General features: G+C 36.8%; 1 pseudogene; it reads left to right on the top strand.

Moving 5' to 3' along the window:
- Nucleotides 1–595: 595 nt before the first annotated feature.
- On the top strand, nucleotides 596–22,261 carry LOC108703679 (annotated as a pseudogene).
- Nucleotides 22,262–24,517: the final 2,256 nt, after the last annotated feature.

The raw sequence follows: 24,517 nt of genomic DNA, 5'->3' as shown, positions 1-24,517 counted from the left end.
AAATTGTATTTGTTAAATTGTTAGAATTGGAAAGCAGAACTATTAGAAAAGTGAATGCTGATTAGAATATTGGTAAGAAAGGTTCCTTAGCAGATTCCAAGTAGCTTTTGATTTAGGTTTAGCTTTGTAGCTCTATATGGGCTTCATACACCTTCATTATTAACTTTAGGGAATGTGTCAATTCTGAAAGCTGGTTTTGCTCATTGGAAGATTTGGAAATGGGTTGTGTCTGCAAGACAAGGGCTTCTGGCTTAATGCTAAAAAACATTTTAATGTATCCTTTGGAGGTGAACTATCATATTTTCTCAATCAAGCTCTAAAAACACAGGTTTCCCTATTAATAATTACTTGGTCACAGTACATTGGTTTGAACAGAGATTTGGAATTGACCACCTGCGTTCTTTTATTCTAAAAAAGAGGATTCCCCTATTTATGGGTAAAAAAATTGCCTCCAGTGATGGAGAAGAGTACTCCTCCAATAAGGAGTGAGGAAAAACATTGCTGCTACAAATGCAGAGGTGGAAAGGGATACCATCAGGATGAAGAGAAAGATGGACAATACCACTGAGCAAATGGAAGGAAAAGGAAGAAAACGATGAAACATCTGTGCTGTGAAAATAGCAAGGAGGAGGAAAAGAAAGAAAAAGAAGAAGGAAATAGAAGAAAAAGACACCAAAGTGATGAAGACTCCATCAAAGCAGAGGGTGAGTAGAAACAAGTAATTTAAAATGAAGTTATAGTTGAGATGATTTATTTGTATTTATAGATAAACAGCACTGTTTGAAATGTGGGTCTCAATGTAAGCCTTGGGGAGGGGGTTTTAAAGTTAATTTAAGGAAAATCAAACATGTATAGATTGGCCTAATCTGTCTGTCTGTCTATTAGTACAGCTAGATGTCTTTCTATCTGTCTTTGTTGATTTGCATAACTGTAATTGCACCTACCCTGTTTTTTCATCAATATTACTGTTTCTATATCTATAGCTTCCTGTCTGCAGTTTTTCCAGTTCTAGCAGAACCACTAGCCTCTGTGTGTATTCACTTAATGGGATGCTGTCGCATCTCAACTGATTATTTTGGTTGCTGTGCGGCCTTTTTTTCTAGGCAAAATACTTCAAACCAAAAAACAATATATTCAATATTTCACAGTTCCACCAATATTTGGGTTTCTGTCTGGGTCCAAAACATTGGTAGAGCTGGTAATTATGTAATAAATATGCAATAAATACTATTTGAATTGTTTGGAGGCCATATCATTTTTATATTTGAAGTAGTTGGTATGAGCATAGTTTTACTGCTTTCCTTGTTGCTTCTCTTGCTTACCGCCACTGCCTTCTTATGGTGTTCCTCCAATTGTGGGTCGGTAGATGAAACAAAAAAAAAATGTTTTCCTAACCACAAATGACCGCAGGAGATAAAGATATTTTTAAAAATTATTCCTTCTTCTTCTGTAATAATAGAACAGTACATTGTTCTTGGTCACAAATAAGGTATAATTAATCCTTATTGGAGGCAGAACAATCTTATTGGGTTTATTTAATATTTAAATAATTTTTTAGCAGACTCAAAATTATAGAAAGATCTCTTATATGGAAAACCCCAGGTCCCAAGCATTCGGGATAGTCGCTCCTATACCTTTATTTATAATGTACCCTATAATAATATTTTTAAAGATATTAGACGTTACCTTAGAGGTAGTGGAGTTAAACACTTGGCCTGAAGCCCCATTCTTTTATATGGCCACATAACTCAGTGGGGCTCATTTATCAACACTGGGCAAATTTGCCCATGGGCAGTTACCTATAGCAAACAAGGGAAAGTTGTTCTCACCACTATTTTTTAAAACCATTAGGCGGGGGTGCCAGTTGGCCAGCTTCAATATATTGCAATATATGAACAAACAATCCCTGTTTTGTTTAAAGGGTAAGGCATTTTTCAGTAGCAGTATGCACAAAATGTCTCTGTCTTAAATATATTGATAATGGGTTGAGTGCAGAGGACTCTTGTATTTGTCTATATGTATTTTGTGGTCACAGCCTCATTGCACCCCCGCCTAATGGTTTTAAAAAATATTGGTGAGCACAACTTTCCCTTGTTTGTTATAGTTTATACAGGAGCAGTGACCAGCTCCATGTTGTAGCTCCCACCCCTCCCAGCTATAGTCAGGTGATCCCACTGGTGTCTAATAAAAGGGCAGCCAAGTATGGAGGTTTACTTTGAAAGCAGCAAGTAAGTTTCAGGTAAAACTTAGTCCCTTTGTAAAATGTATAATGAAGCAATAGAATTCTTAATGAATCAGATGAAAATTGAGCGTAGGACTGGCCAGATATGGGATGACTTTGACGTAGTTGGCCAGCTTAAATATATTGCAATATATGGACAAACAATCCCTGTTTTGTTTAAAGGGTAAGGCATTTTTCAGTAGCAGTATGCACAAAATGTCTCTTTTCTTAAATATATTGATAATGGGTTGAGTGCAGAGGACTCTTGTATTTGTCTATATGCAGTTACCTATAGCAACCAATCAGTGATTAGATTTTTAAAGCCAGCTGCAAGTAGAACAATGAATGCAGCAATCTGCATTCTGTATCTGAAAGCTGAATATATCTCCCCACCTATCTCTATATCTGTCAGTATCTATTTATCTGACTGTACAGAATTTCTCTGTTATCTGTTGTTAGCCTCCTCAAAAGCATAATCCTATTTGTCCAAGTTGGTGCTTCAGCCATAATATCATTGTGAGTGTGACTAGTAAAGTGAATGCACCCTGATAATTTAAAGGGGTACTAAATTCTAAAATAGAATAATGCTAGAAATGCTGTATTTTGTAAACTAAATATAAACATGAACTAACTGCACCAGAAGCCTAATTAAACAAATGATTTATGCTATCAAAGTTGGCCACAGGGGGCTGTCAACTATGTTAAACATCTTTGCAAGACCAAGACTAGGCACATGCTCAGTGGGGTCTGGGCTTCTGTTGAAAGGGTTAAGCTTAGGGATCGTCATAAATTATCAAAACAGCACAAGTCAAATAATAGCTGCCATAGAAGCCGATACAGCAAGCCTGATTAATAATCAGAATATGCAGGCTGCATTGGTTCTGCGGATACAAATTTCTACACGATCGCTGGCTGCTCTACAGGGAAACAAACAAAGCTGCTTGCGTTCTGGAAAGTAAGACGGGGGGGCTCACCTCCGGCTGTTTGAAAGTATGATTGTTTTCATCCAGAGCAGTAAGGGACCGTCTGAAGTTTCTTATCCTCAGCAGTTAGAGCAAGTAAAACGAAGGGGGAATTTCACTGCATACAGTCAGGTTTATTATAAAAACGGTACACATTTTTTAATTAAAGTATATTTGAGATATATTTATTTTTCATTAAAGAAAGTAAAAATGGGATTTTATTTTTTTGCCTTTACATCCCCTTTAAGGTTTAGGATAATGTTCTTCACAGCATTAGGGGGTTAATTATACCATTTTAGGCAAGAACATACAAGTTAATTAGGTCGCTCTGACCTGCAGATCACAAGTTATTGCTCCAACTGCGCATGCGCCGACATCTCCCACTCAGCTTGCTAAAGACCCGGAAGATGGCTGCGTGGAACTCCGATGCCAGAATCTGCACCAAGGGGTAAGTATTAAGTTTGGGCATTTGCCCGGGGGGAGGGCAGATAGGCTGGAGGGAGGGGGGTCTCCGTGGGGTGGGGGGTGCAGGGTTTTTTCTTAAAAGGTTTTTTTCTACTTTAAAGCAATGAAGTTTAATGGTGGAGAAATAATGCCAGTCCTGTTTATTGCATATTGTGCATGCAACAACAGGTATCCTCAGATACAAGGGTGACACAAGAGTTAAGTTTATAGGAACTGCTAAACTCAGTGTGACTGATATATACTGTATATACACAAAAAGATATGGGAATATGTTTTTTGATACACTGAAAGCTGAGTGGTATTTGCACATAGATGTCACCCCTTGAGCATCCTATATGCTCCCTAAAACTGGTGATACAAAAGCCAATAAAAACCTGCAGACCATATTGGGCTTGAGGCAGACTTCATCTGATTGGTCTCCCGATGGCGTCCCAGGACAAGGATAGGTTCAGCCAGATGTCACCCAGTACATGGGTGGCCAAAACAACCATGCCAAACAAGTGGAACTGACAGTGTATGGCCATCTTAACTTGCATATCATTCAAATGCCATGCCAGCTGCATTGTGCCCATTGTAGTTGATTTTTAATCTGGTTCAAGGTGCTGAGGGCAAATATGCCCCTCCGAACCAACAAAGGACAGCACTCTGGTTAAAAGGCAGGTTTATTGCAGAGTCCTGCAGGTGTACATGGCCTTAAGCCTTTCGGGAACAAAATCTCTTAATCATAAGCTTACAGGGTGAAACAAACTTGTCTGTTAAATACAAAAAGTGTATGGCGACCCCTATTGGTCGTCTTCGCATATTGCTGTTGAAAAACAAAATTTACTAACTTATTAAGTGTCCTCAGTTAAAACATTATGCTTAATAAAAACAATTATTATCAATAGAAGCTCTGTGTGTTTATGTGTTCAATGGGTACTTTGGATTTCAGATGATTTAATACTAAAAAATTTTTTTAATTTTTTTTTGATTATGTGCCTTTTGCTTGCAAATATTATTCCTCATTTTCTTATATTCTGTTATGTCTCTTCACTTGTTTATTAGGTATAGCTACTTCTCAGGTTTCCTTTACATTTGAAATGCAAGCCTTTGTTGTTACCACTACAGGGGAAAAGAGTGCCTCATTTCCTTTATATGTATTTACATGTAATTAGAGGATGGATGGGTAATACCTACTTTTAGGGCACCTCCAACAAGTGCTTTCAGAATGAATGATTTTGTGCCCCACAATGATCCTACACTTGCAGCAGGGGTATAAGTAAATTGCCACTTTTTTGTACTTTATTTCTTGCCTTCAGTCTCATTCTATAGCTGGCATTTGACGTCCTTGCTTTGGTGGTTCTGTTATTTCTCCTTCTCCAAGAAAGTACTCCCAAAGATCCTTTAGGGTAGTACTACACGGACGATTTAAGCGCAATCCGACACGCTTCGCAAAAACACAGGCGCCGCGTCGGATGCGACTGAAATAAGGTAAGTAATAGCATTGTCGGATGGTGTTGCAGGATGGTGTCGCTTCGGATCAACGAATGCTATTACTTAGCTTATTTCTGTTGAATCCAACATGACGGCTGCGTTTTTGCACATCACGCCGAAATCGTCCGTGTAGTCCTACCCTTATTCTTTGGCAAGAAACCACTTCTGCTTATTTTAGCTTGAGGCTAAATCTAAATCTGCTGTGCTTAATTAGTAAGGGTTCTTAACCAGCCTTTGCTGGTGTGAAAATGATTCCAGTGAATGTTGTCTATTTAATGAGAGAGGCAGCCATAGCCATCCTTAGTTTTCCTTCTCCTGCTGCTAATGAAGCTCTCTCTGTACCTCCTGTCATGTCCTATACCAACAAGTGCAGCTCCACGAGTGCCAAGACACCTACAGAAGCTCACTAAGTGCTTAGGTATCATCTACTGAGACACTGTTTAGTGATTTGTTGTACAAATAATTAAATAAATTGGTCTCAAGAAGAAATTCAAAGTGACACTTATGTACCCAAAGAGGTATGTCCAAAATTTTGTTAGACATTTTACTGCAGTTTCAGCTAGTCTATATCAAAGAGAAACTGTATGGCAGCTCATTGTTTAAATGCAAATAGAGGTCAACGTTATATGCAAATAGTAAACTGTCTGTTTAGAGGGTAACTGACAGATTATTAGAACTTCCGCTGTGCCATCTCCACAGTCTGGGGAATGAACGTTTTGTTTCAACTCCCCTTATTTGTGACTGCAATTTATTAGGAACACACACCTGGCTGTGACCCATTATAGCCCAGAAAAAATTGATTTTCTCCAAGATATTGTGCCCTGGGATAACACTGCAGACATAGCTGCAGACATAGAAGAAATAACACTGGAAACCCTGGCATATATTTAAAGTGGAATATTTTATTTGTTAACACACACAAAGAAGCAGAACCGGGGAAAACAGTGTTACAGGCTGTTAAGCTAATGGCGTAAGAACAAATATACTTCTCGGCAAATACAAATTGAACATAGATTTAGATCTCTCCGTTGGCTCATAGAAAGTTAAAATGCCATGTCGTTATTTTAGTGGCCAAAATCCTTATTGTATGCCTGCACCAACATTTGGAATCGTGAACATTCACAGTTGCGTTTTATTCCATTATTGATTTTTTTTTTATGTACCATGCTGCATTTTCGTGTGCTTGAAAAACCAATAGAAACAAGCATGTGTGTTTAAAAACCCATATAAAAGTAATAATATAAACATATGCTCTATGGTGTTTGTAAAAAAAAAAAAAACACCCATGTATAACATTATGGGAAATAATTTAGCACAATGGGACATGACTGAGGTAGTATTCAGGTCCAGTCGTGATACCACCTAAAGCAGCTCCTGCAATGCAAAATTGTGATCTCTTGCACTAGAAGAGCCCCCTGTGATTCCTGATGGTGATTTCCAGTAGGCTGTTGGCCTTTCTGAATGTTCGGATCAGAATGCCTGGGGTCCTGCTGTCAGACATTCACTTCAGTATAGGGTGCAGAGCTACCTTCAACGACACAGTACAATATGCAGATATGTATACAATCCACAGTACAATATGTAGAATATGGTGTTGCATTCTTACTCCTCTATTTTACACAACTAGTGTTGCACTAAGCTAGCTAGTGTTAAATCTTTCAAATTCCACTACTAAAGTATGTATAGCCACTGGGATAAGCAGAGCCACGTGTGAATATCACATTCATGCAGTTATGCAAACACAGAACATAAATACTTGTACACTAAAGCTTTTACATCTTCCTTAGATTGAGTGAGAAAATAGTGAAACATAAGGGATAATTTACAATAAGATAAGGCGTAATAGGTCATTTGATGTGGGGCATCATTCATTTAGCAGTTGCCGTTATCCTAATTGCGTAAATATGTGTAATGTATGAGAGGTATGGGTGTCTTATTTGGCATGCCTTTGGCATTAAATTATCGTTGTGTAACGACACAATAGGGCTAGTTTATTTAAAGCAATGCAGTGTTGAACATGCATTCGTGTGAATGTCTTTGTCGTGAGGAATGGATGAATAAAGAGATTTACCATCAAATGTTACCCATTGGTAACCTTCATGCCAGGATAAAGTACTGAGTAGCGTGAGTAAGTGTCTGGTGTGTATGAGATAAGCTGGTTGTTGTGTTACCAGTGGTTGTAAAATGGCATCAACCCAGTCGGATAACCCACTGTTCAGTGATCCCACTGAAGCAACAATTGGTCTTCCTTCTGGGTTGGAAAGGGACTTGTGCAATTTTGGAAGATGGTGGAATATAGGAACCAAAGGGTTGGCAGGCAAAAGATGTTCACACACTCTCTGTCATCGCTGTATAGCGCTGTTCAAAGCATTATCGGAGTCTGGCTTGTTAGTATCAAATAAATGGCTTTATTGAGCGCTTTAACATAGCTGAGGAGGGGGATTCACATCTAACGCGTTTCGTGTCAGTAAACCTGACACTTCACCAGAGTAATTAGTGCATACCTGTGCAGGTGCTTAAATAGTGACATGTATGCATATCATTAATAAATTAGAGGTGAAGAAACATTCTTGTGAAACAACAATCAAGTTCTTAAGATTATATATATAAAAAAATGAAACAAAGTAATATAATCCTTATACCAAAGTGACATTCGTTTTTTACTAAATATAATGACTTTTTCCTAATGTTGTATATATATTTTCAGATATATGATCTGTATTAATAATTTATTATACTCCATGTTGTCATACTATTGTAAATAGATAAATAAAATGTGATATATACACAAAAAATACTGTGTCGTATTAATAAATATAAATAAATAAATTAAATTCTTGATTAACCATTTTGTGATCAATTCATTAGCAAATATTAGTGTAATAAATTAGTTTAGTTTAAATGTCTTAATAATTGGATAGTGCACTTATGTTAATAAAAACTTTTTTGTTCACTCATATATATCTTTGCATTATTGATAATAATTAAAAGTACATATCCATATAGATATAAGAAAACCTAGTTAATATACAATATTAATATGTTCATTATAAACATTCCGAACCATTTCCTTTGTATTCTACTTGATTTTTTGTTCGTATCCAACCCATTAATTGAGTGGAAACAAGGGTATATGTGGGTGACGATGGATGTCACGGCTTTATACTCCTCTATCAGACATAGTGATGGGATATATGCTTTACAATATTGGCTAAAAGAAAAAGATCTTTATTCAAATGAACAGAATGAATTCATAGTGGAGGCAGTGGAGTATCTATTGACCCACAATTATTTTATGTTTAACAATGACTTCTATTGACAGCGATGTGGGACAGCAATGGGGGCGCGATTTGCGCCCTCATATGCTAATTTATTTATGGGTTGGTTTGAGAAACACCATATCCTCTGCGAACAATCTATATACAATACCAATATAAAAGGATATTATCGCTTTATTGACGATTTAATACTCATTTGGGAAGGGACAGAACTACAGTTGAAACAATTTGTTGATTATTGTAACACTAATGATAAAAATATACGTTTTACATGTAACTGTGACGAAAATACAATTGAATATCTAGATCAGGGGTGTCCAAACTTTTGGCTCGCAGGGCCACATTGGAAAAAGAAAAATTTGTCTGGGGCCACACATGATATACACAAACACGTTTGATTTGTAAAAGTAAAGGAAATACACAGAAAAGAAATACAATGCCAGTTGGATAACCAGATGGAGCTATACACTGTAATATGGGACACCTGGATATTAAATAGACTTATTATTATTACTAACTGGACAATGGGCAGAGTCCCCCCTCCTCCTATATCCTTTGCGACATGACGTTTCCTCTGGAACCAAACTGGGCCACATTCATATGCATCCTGGGCCGCATTTGGCCCTCGGGCCGCAGTTTGGACACCCCTGATCTAGATATACAATTTATCACTAAGGGTACTCAGATAGACACCGATATATATAGAAAGTCTATCAGTAGAAACTCCTTATTAAGGAGAGAAAGCAATCATCCTGGACCTCTCTTGGAAGGTATCCCGGTGGGCCAGTTTATACGCCTACGACGAAACTGCTCCACATGGGACTCCTTCCACGACAGGTCCATGGAATTATGGGATAGATTAACATCTAGGGGTTACAGTACAGAATGTATTAGGAAAGCTTATGAAACAGCGGTACTCAGCAATAGATCTGACCTTTTGAGCAATAAGAAAAGTGAATATAGAAATAAGAGGACAGCATTTGACAAGAACAGAATGAAATTTATCACTACATACAGTATAGAGGCCAGGGAGATACAAAATATAGTTTTAAAACATTGGGGGGTACTGAGATCAGACCCTATCTTGACACAATTGGATCTAAAAAAACCTCAATTTATTTATAGATGGGCAAACAATCTGCGAGATAAGGTGTCCCCGAGTATGTTACCTAATAAGAAAGATAAAACTAACTGGCTGAATTTTATTGGAACCTACAAATGTGGTGCGAATATTTGCAAATGTTGCAGATTCATAAATGTATCAAGGGAAATTCAGAGTACTGTAACTAAAAAAATCTATAATTGTAGAACTTATGCTAACTGCAGGACATTAGATGTTATATATCTAGCAACATGTCGCTGCGGCAAGCAATATGTCGGTAAGACAAAGAGATGCCTAAAAGATAGAGTACTAGAACATCTAGCATGTATTAATAGATTAGATGTATCCTCAGCTGTAGCAGAACATATAATACAAGAACATGAGGCTAATGAATATTTTGTATCTTTCCAGGTAATTGAAGCAGTTAAACTGGGAAAGAGAAAAGGCGATATAGATACATTGTTGTCTAAGAAAGAGGTCAAATGGATGACCCTATTGGACACAGTTACACCATATGGGCTGAACAGAGAGTGTGAGATAAAAAACTTTATTGGATAGATTACTATTTATACATTCATTCCTCATTTTATTTTTTATATTGTAATTTTGATATTTTAATTTGATATTATTTTCATAAATTCAAGTAATACCAATTAATTTACTTAATAATTACCTAAATATAACAAAAAAATAATTGAACCAAATAAATAAGTAAAGAGTGAATGGAATGGTATTAATCTCTCCAATATATGTTTTACTAATTAATAATCTGTTGGAATAGGCTTGTGCACCTTCTCTACAGAGAAATCCCTTATCTGTCAAAGTGTTCCATTAATGGGTTGGATACGAACAAAAAATCAAGTAGAATACAAAGGAAATGGTTCGGAATGTTTATAATGAACATATTAATATTGTATATTAACTAGGTTTTCTTATATCTATATGGATATGTACTTTTAATTATTATCAATAATGCAAAGATATATATGAGTGAACAAAAAAGTTTTTATTAACATAAGTGCACTATCCAATTATTAAGACATTTAAACTAAAACTAATTTATTACACTAATATTTGCTAATGAATTGATCACAAAATGGTTAATCAAGAATTTAATTTATTTATTTATATTTATTAATACAACACAGTACTTTTTGTGTATATATCACATTTTATTTATCTATTTACAATAGTATGACAACATGGAGTATAATAAATTATTAATACAGATCATATATATGAAAATATATATACAACATTAGGAAAAAGTCATTATATTTAGTAAAAAACGAATGTCACTTTGGTATAAGGATTATATTACTTTGTTTCATTTTTATATATATAATCTTAAGAACTTGATTGTTGTTTCACAAGAATGTTTCTTCACCTTTAATTTATTAATGATATGCATACATGTCACTATTTAAGCACCTGCACAGGTATGCACTAATTACTCTGATGAAGTGTCAGGTTTACTGACACGAAACGCGTTAGATGTGAATCCCCCTCCTCAGCTATGTTAAAGCGCTCAATAAAGCCATTTATTTGATACTAACAAGCCAGACTCCGATAATGCTTTGAACAGCGCTATACAGCGATGACAGAGAGTGTGTGAGTAGAAGCCGGCTGGAAGGAGCCGATTCATCGCGAGAGCAGCAGTTCAGCAGGAGCTGGCGTGCAAGGGCAGAGCTCCGCCATTAATCACATCGTATTTCTTCGTTTAGGCAAAAGATGTTCCCTGATTTTTACATCCACAACTCCCAAGCTAACGCCAAAGGATATAAATTGTTCTATTTTTCACAAACATCTCTCAAGATTGTACTTGCAGAGGTTCCAAGGATCTAAATGTCCAACTTATTGAAAAAGTTGGGACTTCAGTCAGAGGAGGGTTTTTTTTTTAAGAACGCTGAATTCCCGAGAAGCTTTCTGGATATTAGAATTAAACACAGGTTGGACTTAATTCTAGGTGGGATATCTTGTATATTATCCGATCTTTTTTTATTTATGTGTTTTTTTATATTGGGACCTTGCATCACTGTTTATGGTGTCTTGTATTTGACATCATTGCCTCTCTATTGTCTACCTTTCACAGTGACTAATTGTGTAGGCCTAATTTATTATGAACTTATTATGGGTTGAAATTAACCTTTGGTTTTCATGGGTTACTCTCAGGGGGTTCCTTCTGTAACTCAATTTTTTTTGATTGGTTTTAAGTTAGTAGTTGTTTATATTTTAATTTGTATGTATGCTTAATTCTGATCTATAGATGGCACTATCACTGTATGTATAAAAGAGTCATTTTGTTTAGCCTATGATTAAGGGGTGTTCCTGAAACGCGTTGGGCATCTCATACTCCAGCTACCTATTTTTAATGACTTAATTAATAGTACTTTTTACTTTAAGAGGTGGTGCGCCACTTTATTTTCTCAGTTTTGGATTACCGCAGCTAAGGAGCCCTTGATTTTGAGCACAACAAATCCTCATCAGTCCCTCCAGAACAGCCTGAGGAAGCTTGGGTGAGTCTGTGTCCTATTATTGTGAACGCTGCGTAAATGTAAAGCATAAAGGATAATGTATACTGCCCTTTCTATTTTATGGTAAGTGCTCTTACCGAGTGTCTAGAATCTGTATTTCTGTGTTTTGCCCAAAGGAAACAGATCAGTTCCAAAAAAAATACATTAGCCGTGCAACTACAAAAAGTTACTAAAGCTTTTTCAGAAATTTTTTTAATTACTTTTTTGCTTAAGGTTTACTGATGCACTTTGCCATTTAACAGTTGAGAAGCTTTCCTCAGCGGCACTTTACCAGAGGCCAAAAAAAACCTGCTCCTGCTAACTTGAAGGGATAAATTTAAATCTTTTTAATGTCCAAAATTTGCACCATTGAATCTACCTCAATTTTTTTAAGCAAGTAAAGATGGAGAAGGCATTGTCTCCTCTGTGTTAGGTAGCAACACATTTAACTGTGCCCCTGCTGCTGTACAAAATAATATTTTTCATTCTGTTTGTAGTATTCCTTTCAGTGTTTCTAGAACCCAGCTGTGTTTCAGGCAGCTGTGTATATCGCCCTGTGAAAAAACTCCCGTGACCTTAGACGTGCTTAGACTCTCACACAGATGTACTCCAGAATTCCAAAACATCACTATGCAGGGACTCCCATATGCAATGGAAACCAACTAATACAGCTATATTAAGCAGGTACATGTGCAGTATATAAATAATTATAATAAGGAAGGACTTGAGCTTGTTAGTTACCAGATTCTACATGAAAAATATATGGTTGTTTGCCTTTTATTATGCTGAGCTCACACCAACACATAGCTTGAGGCATTCATCATTTACACAATTCTGTTTGTTATCTGAGTTTGTTATCTGTATTTTTCTTTTAGTGATGTGCAGGTATTTACTCTCCTAAACAAATCATGGTAAATGTAAGCTATGTTTTTGCATGCACAATTGTACTCAACTTATCAGAACAAACTGAAGGGGAGCATTGTAGTTTATCTCAAGTTGCAAATCAGTGTGGAAGGATGCATGTACAGTTTATTTTAGCTCTTTGCTCTTGCTCTGTAATACTTTCTTCTGAAAAGCTGTAAAAGTCACTATATAAAATTAGAGCACTCCACTTGTGTGCTGTGAAATCTTATTCTCAGCAGAATTTAATAATGTTCCAAGTTTACTTGTGCACACAATAAAAAACTGAACATTAAAACCTGATTTTACATCAGTGAAAGAAATGAGAGAAGTGGGACAAATTCTGTATTCATCGTTTCTATCTGCCCTACCAGCTTAACATATCTATAACCCAGAGCTTCAAACTGTGCCCCTCTTTTTTGTCAGGATAAATGACTCATCCAGTAACAAATGATGTGTCCTCAAGGAACTGGCAAACAATTGGAAATTATCTCAAACCAGAATACCCGATACCAACATAAGACAAATGTGCTGAAACCTCAAAAAATGGGCAAAGCCTTACACATAAATAAGGTAGCAAGATGTTGCCAGGACATTTTCTTATTGTACTATATACTTTTAGTTTTTTATTTAATCATTTATAGTGTGTTGTTCTGTCAACAATAAATATATCTAATGCCACACTGGAGTATTTATTACCCATAACAAAATTCCTTGTAGAGTCAACAAACCCATTTATAATGTTTTTGAACTGGAACTACGTCTAGTAATAATGATAGTAATAATGGGAACCATAGTTTAGAACTGCCTTGAGGCCGACAGTGTGGAGACTAATCATGGGTGCTACCATGTAAATACCCTTGTTGCATATTCTCAGACTTTGGCATCAGACATTACCATAATATTCATAGGGTATTGATAATGGAAATGTTATTGAGGATCAGTCAGAGGGTAGATGGATGTCTGACTAGGGACTAAAATTTGCTATTACCCTCACATTCAAAGATGACAAAGCATAATAAGATATCGTCTCTGTATCTTTCTGTCTGGGAAAGGGGCGCAGTTATTTCTCACTTGGGTAATTCATCAAAAGGGAAGGATGGTTTCCATTACTTTTAAAAACGCTGTTTTTGGATGTTAGCTCCCAAATTTCTATTAGAGTCTACAGGCAAAATTGACAAAATACCAGTGCTAAATTAGGCATGTGTCTGTCTATACTCCACACACCTATTTCTCAGCTGCAGTTATTGTGTTTATATCCCCAGTGCAGTAATCTCTGTCATTTAAAAGTGCACTGGGGAGGGGACTTAGAATATAATGAATTTGGTGCTGGTGTCGTTCATCTTTGATCCTTTTTGAACCTTAGAAAAGAAAAGTCTGGGTAGGTTTTTATAGCAAAACTATATCTGGTACTGTAAAAAAAATTCAGAAAAATCGTACTTTTGAATGTGTCTCCGTCTGTTCTTTTATAGGAAACACAACTGTTCTATGTTCTATGCAATCATTAAAGGACAGGAAAAGCGTTTGCAACCTGTATTTTTCCATTAATGAAGTATGTGCAGCTGAACCTAATGAGTAACTTATATTTTATAAAAACTACCTCCCTGACTTACAATCACTTGTTCAAGTATCCTGTTGATGGGGAAAAATCCAAAGACCAGAGATCACTTGAGGTGAAGGTGTTAACCAAGTTTATTATTTATATAATAAACATACACGAGCTACGTGGATCCTGTACTCAAATGAGACACAATGGCAGATCAAACGATTAACCAGACATTATATGCTCTCTGGTACAAAAACTTCATGAGAATGGAGGTAGGGGAGTAATGAGCAGAACGTTTCAGTGTCCAATTAACTCGTATGGGAAAATAAAGTAAAGTGACTGCGCTCAAGGAGGCACAAGAATACAAAAACAATATAGGATACTGATAAGAACCGATTCAGCAGCTGTCACACATAACCTTGATTTCTAGAAGGGTCCCATGGGCACTTTCAAACTGTTCACTCCACTAAGGGGGCCAAGCATGGCCTGCAAAACTTTTCCACCACACTGTCCATAACTTTAAACCATGCTACCATGTTTAGCTGAAAGATGTAATAAGCATGACCAATGACTTGTCTCAGCGCATGTGCCAAAATAATCCATTCCCTTTAGGCTGCAACGTCACTCTCTCGTGCTCTGGTCTTAATACTCGGCTCCTATCCTGCTCTCGCTGCTGTTCTTAAAGCTCTCTTCTGTGCATGCGCCTCCACACTGATAGGCTCTAATGCCCTTGACAAAGGCTTACGCCGAAACGTTGGGGCCATTCTCATACTGGTGGTAGGTGTATCTGCTCCTTGCTGTATAATTGTAATACTTACTGTTTACTGTTATGTAATTGTGGCTATGTTTAAACGTTAGGTATATACCATGTAAGCTTATGTATTGTATTATACAGGCCTACTATTGTGGCTTTGTGTGTATTATTTGCATAAACAAGTAAAACTTTATTTTAAATATACCATACTTGCCTTCTTTTGAGTGTGCATACCTATCTATATATTGTTACGTTGTGGGGTACCCATTGTAGGGGTACCCTTTTGATGTTTGCACCTCTTGCACTGTTTACCTACAGCATTTGCTGAATTGGTGTGCCCTCCACCCATTACTAAATTCTAATGCCCATAAACTCAGTCTTCATTTTTCTCAGACCCTGCTGGCGTATGTATTATTTGCACAAAGTCAGTGGTTTCTTTTTTTCATTGTACTGTTGCAGGTAAATGTAGGATGGAATAGACAGCTGTATGGTATAAAGTTAATGATTTATTAGAAAACTAGACTTTCCTTGTCCTTCAGTAAGCAATAATTTCACTTCGGTATAGTTTGACAGTTGCTGCTCTGTCATTTCTGCCTATTTTTAAGAAATAAATATATTGTGCCTATTGAAGCATGGTAACTCTGGAGCTAACACAGCCTCCAGACCAGTAGTCATGCTTTCTCAGTATTAGTAATGCATACACTACTTTATATTGTACTATTAGAAACAGACATGACCTACATAGGACAAACATTGAATAACAAGATGGTTTGGACTGTATTATATCATTATAATATTTCTCAGGCTTGTTGGAGATGAGCTCTCTCAAATCTAGTCATTAGATTTCTAGGTTTCCTGGAGAACAAAATTGGGGACATTTCATAGTAATAATGGTGATATTTCCAGGCAGCAAAATCAGTTGAGAAGTAAAGCTAATAAAACAGCCTGAGGTCTCCCTTTGTTTTTGCTTTAATGATTAAATAAGACTTCTACCTGTTCTTTCAGGGTACTGTGCTAAGTTAGGAGCAATTTGGTGCAGTCTGTTTCTGCAGTCCCGCCAAAGCAAGCTGAGTAGTGGTACAGTGCTGCAGTAGAGAGAGGTGTGGGGCATGTATCCTGCTCTCTATCAACCCCCCCCCCCCCCTTCATCCCAGCACACACACTATGGAGGAGGGGTGTCAGCATTTTGGTGCAGTTCATGCACTGTGCATCCGATGCAGGGAATGTGAAACACTTCTGAACACCTGCTAAAGAGTCTGCTGTCACTTGCTCTTACACTTCTCTTTTTCTTTGTCATTCTCACCCTTCCAGACCCTGTCTCGTATTCTATATCATGCATTTTACCTTTCTAAGTATCGCTACTGTCCCAGCATCTTTAGCATTTATATTCTTGCTAATAGGCTAGCACTTCTCATTCAGACTTTCTCTCTCACAATCTAAGGTCATTTCTCAAAGGTGCACAACTTGCCTGAGACAATCTTTTTCAAAACATACAAATTTGCACCCTTTCTTGCAACTTGCACCCAGTCATCAAAACACTTATCCAGATACTCCTCTAACACATATACTCATATTTAAATTCACTGCTCTTGCACCACACAGACACCTCTTCAGACAGTTGTCTCTAATGGACAAGAGGGTGCCCCAAACACACCTGAAATACAGATATTTTTGCAAAGATGCTCATCCCTATACTACACATGTGCACTTTTACCATTTTGCTTGTACACTACTACAATTTTGCAACATACTAAATGCTTCAGTACTCTTTATTAATACACACTTATGAAGACATGGAGGTACACAGAAAATCACAATTTCATCTGACAGTCGGATCAATGTAGTTGTAACATGCGATTTCTTCTTCACTTCCGTTTTCAGTAAACCATCCGACACGTCACATGCGTTTAGTCGCATTGCGACGTGTCGGGTCAAAACGCATCATCGAGACCTGCCTGAAGGCCTTTTCGGGTCTCAACTTTCTGTTCGGTTTTCAGCCTTGTGAAAACTGAACATTAATCTTGCCAAATGAAAACCAATTAAATACCAAGATGCTCACCTTGACATGGCTTAGTTATTATGAAGTGCAGTTCATTTCTTGTTATTAAAGAAATAGAAATAAGGAAATCAGTCAATCAAATAATAATAGTTTTTCTAATGAGCATTGCTGTATTTAAGAGCTTTCTGGATAACTGATTTCTGTATAATCCACACAAGCCATGAACCAGTTAACTAAAGGGCTCTAGTGACTGTTTTTACTTTTATTGTTCATTTTTAATCAGGTTAGGTGATATCTATATTTATAGACATCAGTTAGACAGAGTATACTTCACTTATACTCTGTCTAACTAACCGTCTATAAACCTGACAAACCTGACTATAAAACCCAACAAAATTGTAATGCTTGTTGGAGAAGGTCATAGTCAAGCTTCTGTGCACAATTTGCCTGCAGCCATGAGGTTTTTAAAAAGTTCATAAAACACTATTGCATCCTCCTCAATCAAACCCTTTTCACCAACATCAAACATTATGATTTATATATTTATCATCCTGTGTATGTGTTTAGATGCCTTGCAGGTCTCTTTCAAGCTGAATTTTCTTCTGGACTTTATTCATGTCTTTTCTTACAACCTCACTGGTACCTGCAGCCTCTGACAGGGGAGGAAGAAAAATTGTCCACGTGCTTGGTATGTGTATCTTTCCCATTGACGGCTGTCTTTCAGTCATGGAAAAATTATAATACTGCATCTCTGTAAGGAATATGTGTATTAATGCTGCTAATATGGGGAATATGATTTCACCAAAAATTAAACCTGGGCTGGAACTTTAGGGTATTGCTAGTCAAATGTATTTTGAAAACCAGTCATCCAGCCTATTCCTTCAGATTTTGATGGGTTTTTATTTTCTATATTGGTTGCAAATATGGGTCACCCATATTAAGCATAATCCATCCAGGTTTATTTTGAGAAATCATTGCTAAAAGTAAAAGTTTACAGATTACAAGAAAGGCTTTTTGGTCAAATGGGACAAATAACAAAGTAAAGTTTGAGGATTGACTATGTGGGCAAACAGCATATTTTAGTACAACATAGCAAACTATTTTTCTCAGTAATTTTAGATGACTAATATCATAGAGAAAAACGAGTATGAGTTGCTATTCAGTAGAACAAAATTGGGTTTAATACTCTTGGAGAGGACCGTATATTTTTAAGTCCAATGGTCAGAGCACTTATTTTACAGTACTTATATACTAGGTACCCTGATGCAAGCAAAAATTACATAAATGATGAAAATAAGCAGTGGTTCAATTAAAGAACTAAAGCTTAACTAAATAAGTAGTACAGAAAAGTTGTGTCTCCAAAGATGCCCCAGTAGCTCCCCATCTTCTTTTCTGTTGATTCACTGCACATGCTCTGTGCTGCTGTCAGTTACTGAGCTTAGGGGCCGACTCAAAATATACAATACAAGTAGAAGCTTAATTCTCTTAAAGGTTGGATTTTAGAGGTTTTTGACTAAACTAACAAATAAAACAACAACTGTCATTAAATTTATTTAAAATTCCGATTAAAGTTCAAACCAAAAAAATCCCTGAAAGATCTGAAAAAAATCTAAATATCACAAAAGTTCTACAAAAGTTTTTCTGACAACTCGTAGAAAAAAAAATCAGAAAAACATTCTGATTGGTTTAAAATTAGTCCAATAGGATCAACGCTCCTGCCATTGACCTACAGTAGTGATGTGCAGGCCGGCCCGAAACCCGCAGGAACCATGGGTCGGGCTGGCTCCTGCACAAAACCTTCGGGTTTCTCTCAGGTTGAGCTTTTCTCCTGCTCTCACTGCCCGCGACCTAGCATTGCCAGCTTCCGACTTTCTGTGCCTAAATTTATAGACTCTTGCCCACCCACGCCCCTTTTGTGATGTCACTTCGGGGCAGGCGTAGGAAAGCCACAAATTTTTAGCGTTTCGTAAAAAAAATAGAAATAAGATTTTTAGTCAATAACCCCCTTAGAATATAAATGTCACAGTATAAAGCTGATTAGTAATTAATACAGAAAATGACTACATGGCAGCACAGAAACCAGTGTAATTAGCATCAGAATTTAATAATCAGCCTTTTGTGCTTGATTATTTGCGACAACCCCTAAGCAGACACTTTCCAAGATGGTGACCCCCTGTGACAAGTTTGAAGTCCTGGGTCATTGCTACTATTAAGAAGCTGAAACGTTAGGCTGGTGCAATAAGTTCAGTAAATAAAATATGGCATTTTTAGCAATATTCATTTTTAGGGCTTCTACTTTAATGAAAGCTAAATTTATTACTGTCTAACTATATCAGTTTAAAAAAGTAACATTCTGTCTGGGCTGCGACATTGTGCCTCATAGATTTATTACACATTCGAGATATTCACAATTATTTAAATTTGTATAGTGCGTAGACTGCCAATCAGTATATGAAATAAGAGTGATCTGCATATCTCCAATTCTTTGCATAGAGGATGAAACAGGAGAGGTGATTGTACAAACGGCCCCAGGTATAGTGACCACACATCGAGGAGGGACAATAATCCTGCCATGTAGGTATCATTATGAAGACTCTGGAGAAGAGCCTGGGCAGATACGCATCAAGTGGTCCAAGATCACTAACCAAAATTCTTTCATTGATGTTCTTGTGTCTCTGGGGAAGGAGAGGAGAATATTCAGCCTCTATAGAAACTGTACCTCATTGCAGGAAAGTGAGCCAGGAGATGCTTCTTTGGTCATTCACAATGTTACCCTTGAAGATTATGGAAGGTATGAATGTGAGGTAACCAACGAGTTAGAAGATGACACAGGAACGGTCAAGCTGGACTTGGAAGGTAATTTTTGCCAGAAAAAAATAGTTTAGTTAGTTAATTTTATGCCATTGTGAGACCAATGTATTTTGATGTTTCTCCCTCTAGTTGAAGGAACAGTAACACCACAAAATGACTTAGTGTCTTATATAAAAGAAAATATAAGGTACTATTGCGCTGTTCTGGTAAACTGGTGTGTTTGCTTCAGAAACTCTACTATAGTTTATATAAAGAAGCTGCTTTGCAGTCATGGGGGCAGGCATTCAAAGCTGAGAAATGGCACATGATACACAGCAGATAACAGATAAGCTCTGTAGTATACAATGGGATTCTGTAGAACCTCTGTTATGTGCTATGTATGCTGTGCTTGACTGGCTGCCCCCATGGCTACATAGCAGCTTGTTTATACAAACTATGGTTAGGTTTCTGAGGCAAACACACCCGTTTCACCAGTGAAGGGCAACACTACATTATATTGTCATTCCTTTAAAACACTTTCATTTTTTGGTGTTACTGTTCCTTTAAGTCTCTCTACTTTACTTTACCCTAATCAGGTGTCATTTTCCCATACCACCCTCGGCTCAGACGTTGAACTTTCATCAAGCTCAGCAGGCCTGCAAGGAGCAGGATGGTATCCTTGCTTCATATGACCAGCTCCATGAGGCTTGGTTGGGTGGATTAGATTGGTGTAATGCTGGTTGGTTACAAGACGGATCTGTACAGTATCCTATCTCAAAACCAAGAGACGAGTGTGGCAAAAAAGACACACCCACAGGAGTAAGGAACTATGGATACAGACACAAGGATAACGAGCGTTATTATGCATTTTGCTTCACATCCAACCTCAATGGTAAGAAGTGTGACAAAAAAATATGTCATATAATTCATTGCCATTTACTTTCATACAAAATTCTAGCTGTAAAGAGAATGGCCATTGAATAAACATACAGCTTAAGCAAGCATGTGCTATAAAATTAAAACCTATTGCCCACTATGTAATTTTTACCTGAAAATGTACAGACAGATTTTACAACAGTAATGTGTGTAACAGACACAAAAATCTGTCATTTGTTTAGGAGAAACTATATGATGAAGAGTATCTAGAACTTTGTCTTGGATAATATTCATGGGGGGTGGGCAAACTTCCACATGGGATAGAAGTTGCATGGACTCCTAATAAAATAAACATCTGTTTTTAATCTACAAATGGCAGAATTAGAATGAGTATGAATTGCATCAGCCCACTCTCCTGAATATATAATAAATGTGACATGGTTAATGTTTTTAATTATGTCTGTTCCAAAAGAGAAGTTGTTGGGTTTGTCCCTTGACTTTAGAGTACCGTTGTCTTTTGTCCTCTAAGAAAAGTCTATTTTCTTAAAACCTACCGCAAGATGAGTTTTCCAGAGGCAGTTAAAGCCTGCGAAGACAAAGGGGACTCGATGGCCAAGGTTGGCCAAATCTATGCTGCCTGGAAGCTGCAACTTTTCTACAGATGCGAAGCTGGTTGGTTGGAGGATGGCAGTGTTCGCTATCCTATTGTAAATCCACAAGCACGTTGTGGTGGTTCTGAACCTGGAGTAAGGTATTTAGGGTACCCTAGTAGGAAATACAAACTGTTTGGTGTTTACTGTTATAGGGGGGCAAAAGAAAATGAGCTACAGGAGAAGGTTGTGGTGGACATTAACAATCTGAAAAATAGCCAGGTGTAATCAGCATGATTTGTTACATCTAGGTAAATGACAAATCTAAAGAAATGAAGATACAAAATATATTTAAAGCAAGCCCTTCATACAAGGGTGAGTTCTAAATTAATAAAGAGATTAATCTCTCATCATGCTTAGGGGTCATGTGCTGAAAGTGCTTTGTTAACTGGAGACTGCTTATTTATAGTAATTAACTAAGATATAAAAGAGAATCGACCAAAAAAAGAACTAGAAACATATAGGTAGATTGGGGAGAGTTCCTTACTGACGTTCCTATGGACTGTCACAACCATAGGAGAGTCCCAGTCACTCAGGTCAAGAAAAGGTTGGTTTGTTAAAGAGAAAGAAATACTAGTAATGTTGCATTGCACCGTTATTGTATAAACCTTCACACCTTCAGGTACCACCATATAAAAAGCAAAATATTACTTAACCCACTGGATGCCTACCTTCTGACAGTGGGATATGTAAAATCCAGTACAGGTATGGGACCTGTTATCCAGAATGCTTGAGACCAGAGGTTTTATGGATAATGGATCTTTTTGTAATTTGAATCATACCTTTAGTCTTCTAGAAAATCTTGTAAACGCTGAACAAACCCAATAAAATTTTTTTGCTTCCACTAAGGATTAATTATATCTTTTGGATCATGTACAAGGTAAAGTTTTATTATTACAGCGGAAAAAGGAAATAATGTTTACAAATTGGGATTATTTGGACAAAATGGTTTCTATGGGTGATAGCCTTTCCATTATTCTGAGCTTTCTGGATACTGGGTTTCTGGATAACGAGTCCCATACCTGTACTACATTGTGTAAATAAATGAATGGTGAGGAGGCCCAAAAACATAGTAATATAAATACAAGGGCTTGAAGAAAAGCCCTCAGGGATATATGCTGAAACATTTATGCTGAACATTTATCAGTGACTAAAGTGACGCTGACAGCTCAGCCTACATAAAAAAATAAAGGAATACAATATTATTCTAATATTAGTGTTCTGTGTCAAGTACAGTGAATGCAGGCCTTTCTGGGAAGTGATACTTTTGCACTACAGGTCATTAGCAACTGAGTAAATGTAAATATGCACTTCAGGTGAGAACTTGTGTTTCGAAGGGTACATATTTGATTTTTGAACAGTGAATTGTTCTGGGTTCTCTAGAATAGAGTATATGCTGCAAATAAGTTTCATGGTTTAGGGCTTCAAATTCGTACAGAGTAAAGGGAAAACAGTTATAAAAACACATATTTCTGATATTAATAGAATGGCCAATGATGTTAATGTCCCCATGCTCAGGGAATATTTTATTAATGAGTTTATTGAGCTTGAACATAATGTGTGCCATTGGCCATCATCTGATACAGCTGTATGTCGTGTGTCACATCCCTTGGTTACAGTGTCAGATTAGAATATAGAGTAATCAGTATTAAAGCTGTTACATGAAGCACATTCACTTGGCACTTGGATACTATTATTTTATTCAGAACTATTGAGATAAATAAGAGAATTCTGAGGAAGCATGAGGGTATAACGTTAAGAGGAAGAAATCAGAGGAAAAATATGAAGATGAAGAAATATGAAAATGCTAAATTGCAGAAACAAATGGCAAAACACTGGTTAGAAACCAATTGTGAAAAAAAGAGAAAAAGACAATTCAGAGATGAGCATGTTCCATGTTCAGTCTGATGCCAGTGCATATGGTTTGATTGGAACTGTCCTTAGTGCTAACTGAGGCCACACTTGTGGTTTTTGCCAAATATTTAAATGTACTACTGTGTGTACTAGCAAAACTTTGTTTAGAATAAAGCTTGGTATGGCAATATTCTGTTCCTGTGGTTTTTCAAATATGAACTACTGAAAGTGATATAATGTGCACAGTCAAGAACTCTTGGACAGCTATTATTGTTTCTTAAGAAGGCCATACACAGATCCATGGTATGGCTAATTTTTTATTGTTCAGTTTATTTGGGCCTATACAAACAGCAGTAAATATAAAGGCCCCATGACTCTTCTTCATTTCCTCATCTGCCAATGCACCATGCACTAAACATCACGGTGCACAGACAAATGAAGTTTCCAAACTTGCTGACTTTCAGATCAGGATATGTGCTACGGTAATTTACTTTTGGGGAAATAACTTGATCGATCCTGTGAATTGACTGTATAATTTAGGAAGTGTTTTCTTTTTAAATAATTTCAAAGTCAGAAAGGGTGAAAAAAGCAATAGTCCAAGTTCAACTTGATATAGAAAAGATGTATTTCCATGTAACTTGAAGTATATCGATCACAATGCACTTGAAGATTTGAGCATATTGAAATGTAACCAAATATGAGTTTATGCGTAACTGCAAGTTAGTTCATAACAGCAAAGCTAGTATGAAACTATGTTATGAAGAGTATGTACAGTAAAGCTAATGTGTTACCAGCCAAAAGAGCTGCTATAGAATTGTTACCCAATCAGTGATTTGCTTTGTTTGGTGTACCAGTACCTATAATCTCCACATTGTGATTTGTGACATTTAATTATTATATATGCCCTAAAACATTTTGGGCTTTTATTATTTAATGGGCACATACTTTCCCCAACTATTCGAGAGCCATATTGTGTAGTAGACTGATCACTTGTCTTTTCGAAGTGGAGATTTTAAACAACTGAATATGTGCAGGAGACCTAGAATTTAGGTTCCATTTACCATGAATTTGCCAACAAATATGGGCAGATGATATGCAATGTAGATAAATGTAAGGTTATGCAAATATGCAAGC

Source organism: Xenopus laevis, chromosome 1S (assembly GCF_017654675.1).
Source record: "Xenopus laevis strain J_2021 chromosome 1S, Xenopus_laevis_v10.1, whole genome shotgun sequence".
In the NCBI taxonomy this organism is placed as follows: Eukaryota; Metazoa; Chordata; class Amphibia; order Anura; family Pipidae; genus Xenopus; species Xenopus laevis.
Note: the sequence above shows the minus strand (reverse complement) of the source record. Positions and strands in the feature narration are given on the sequence as shown.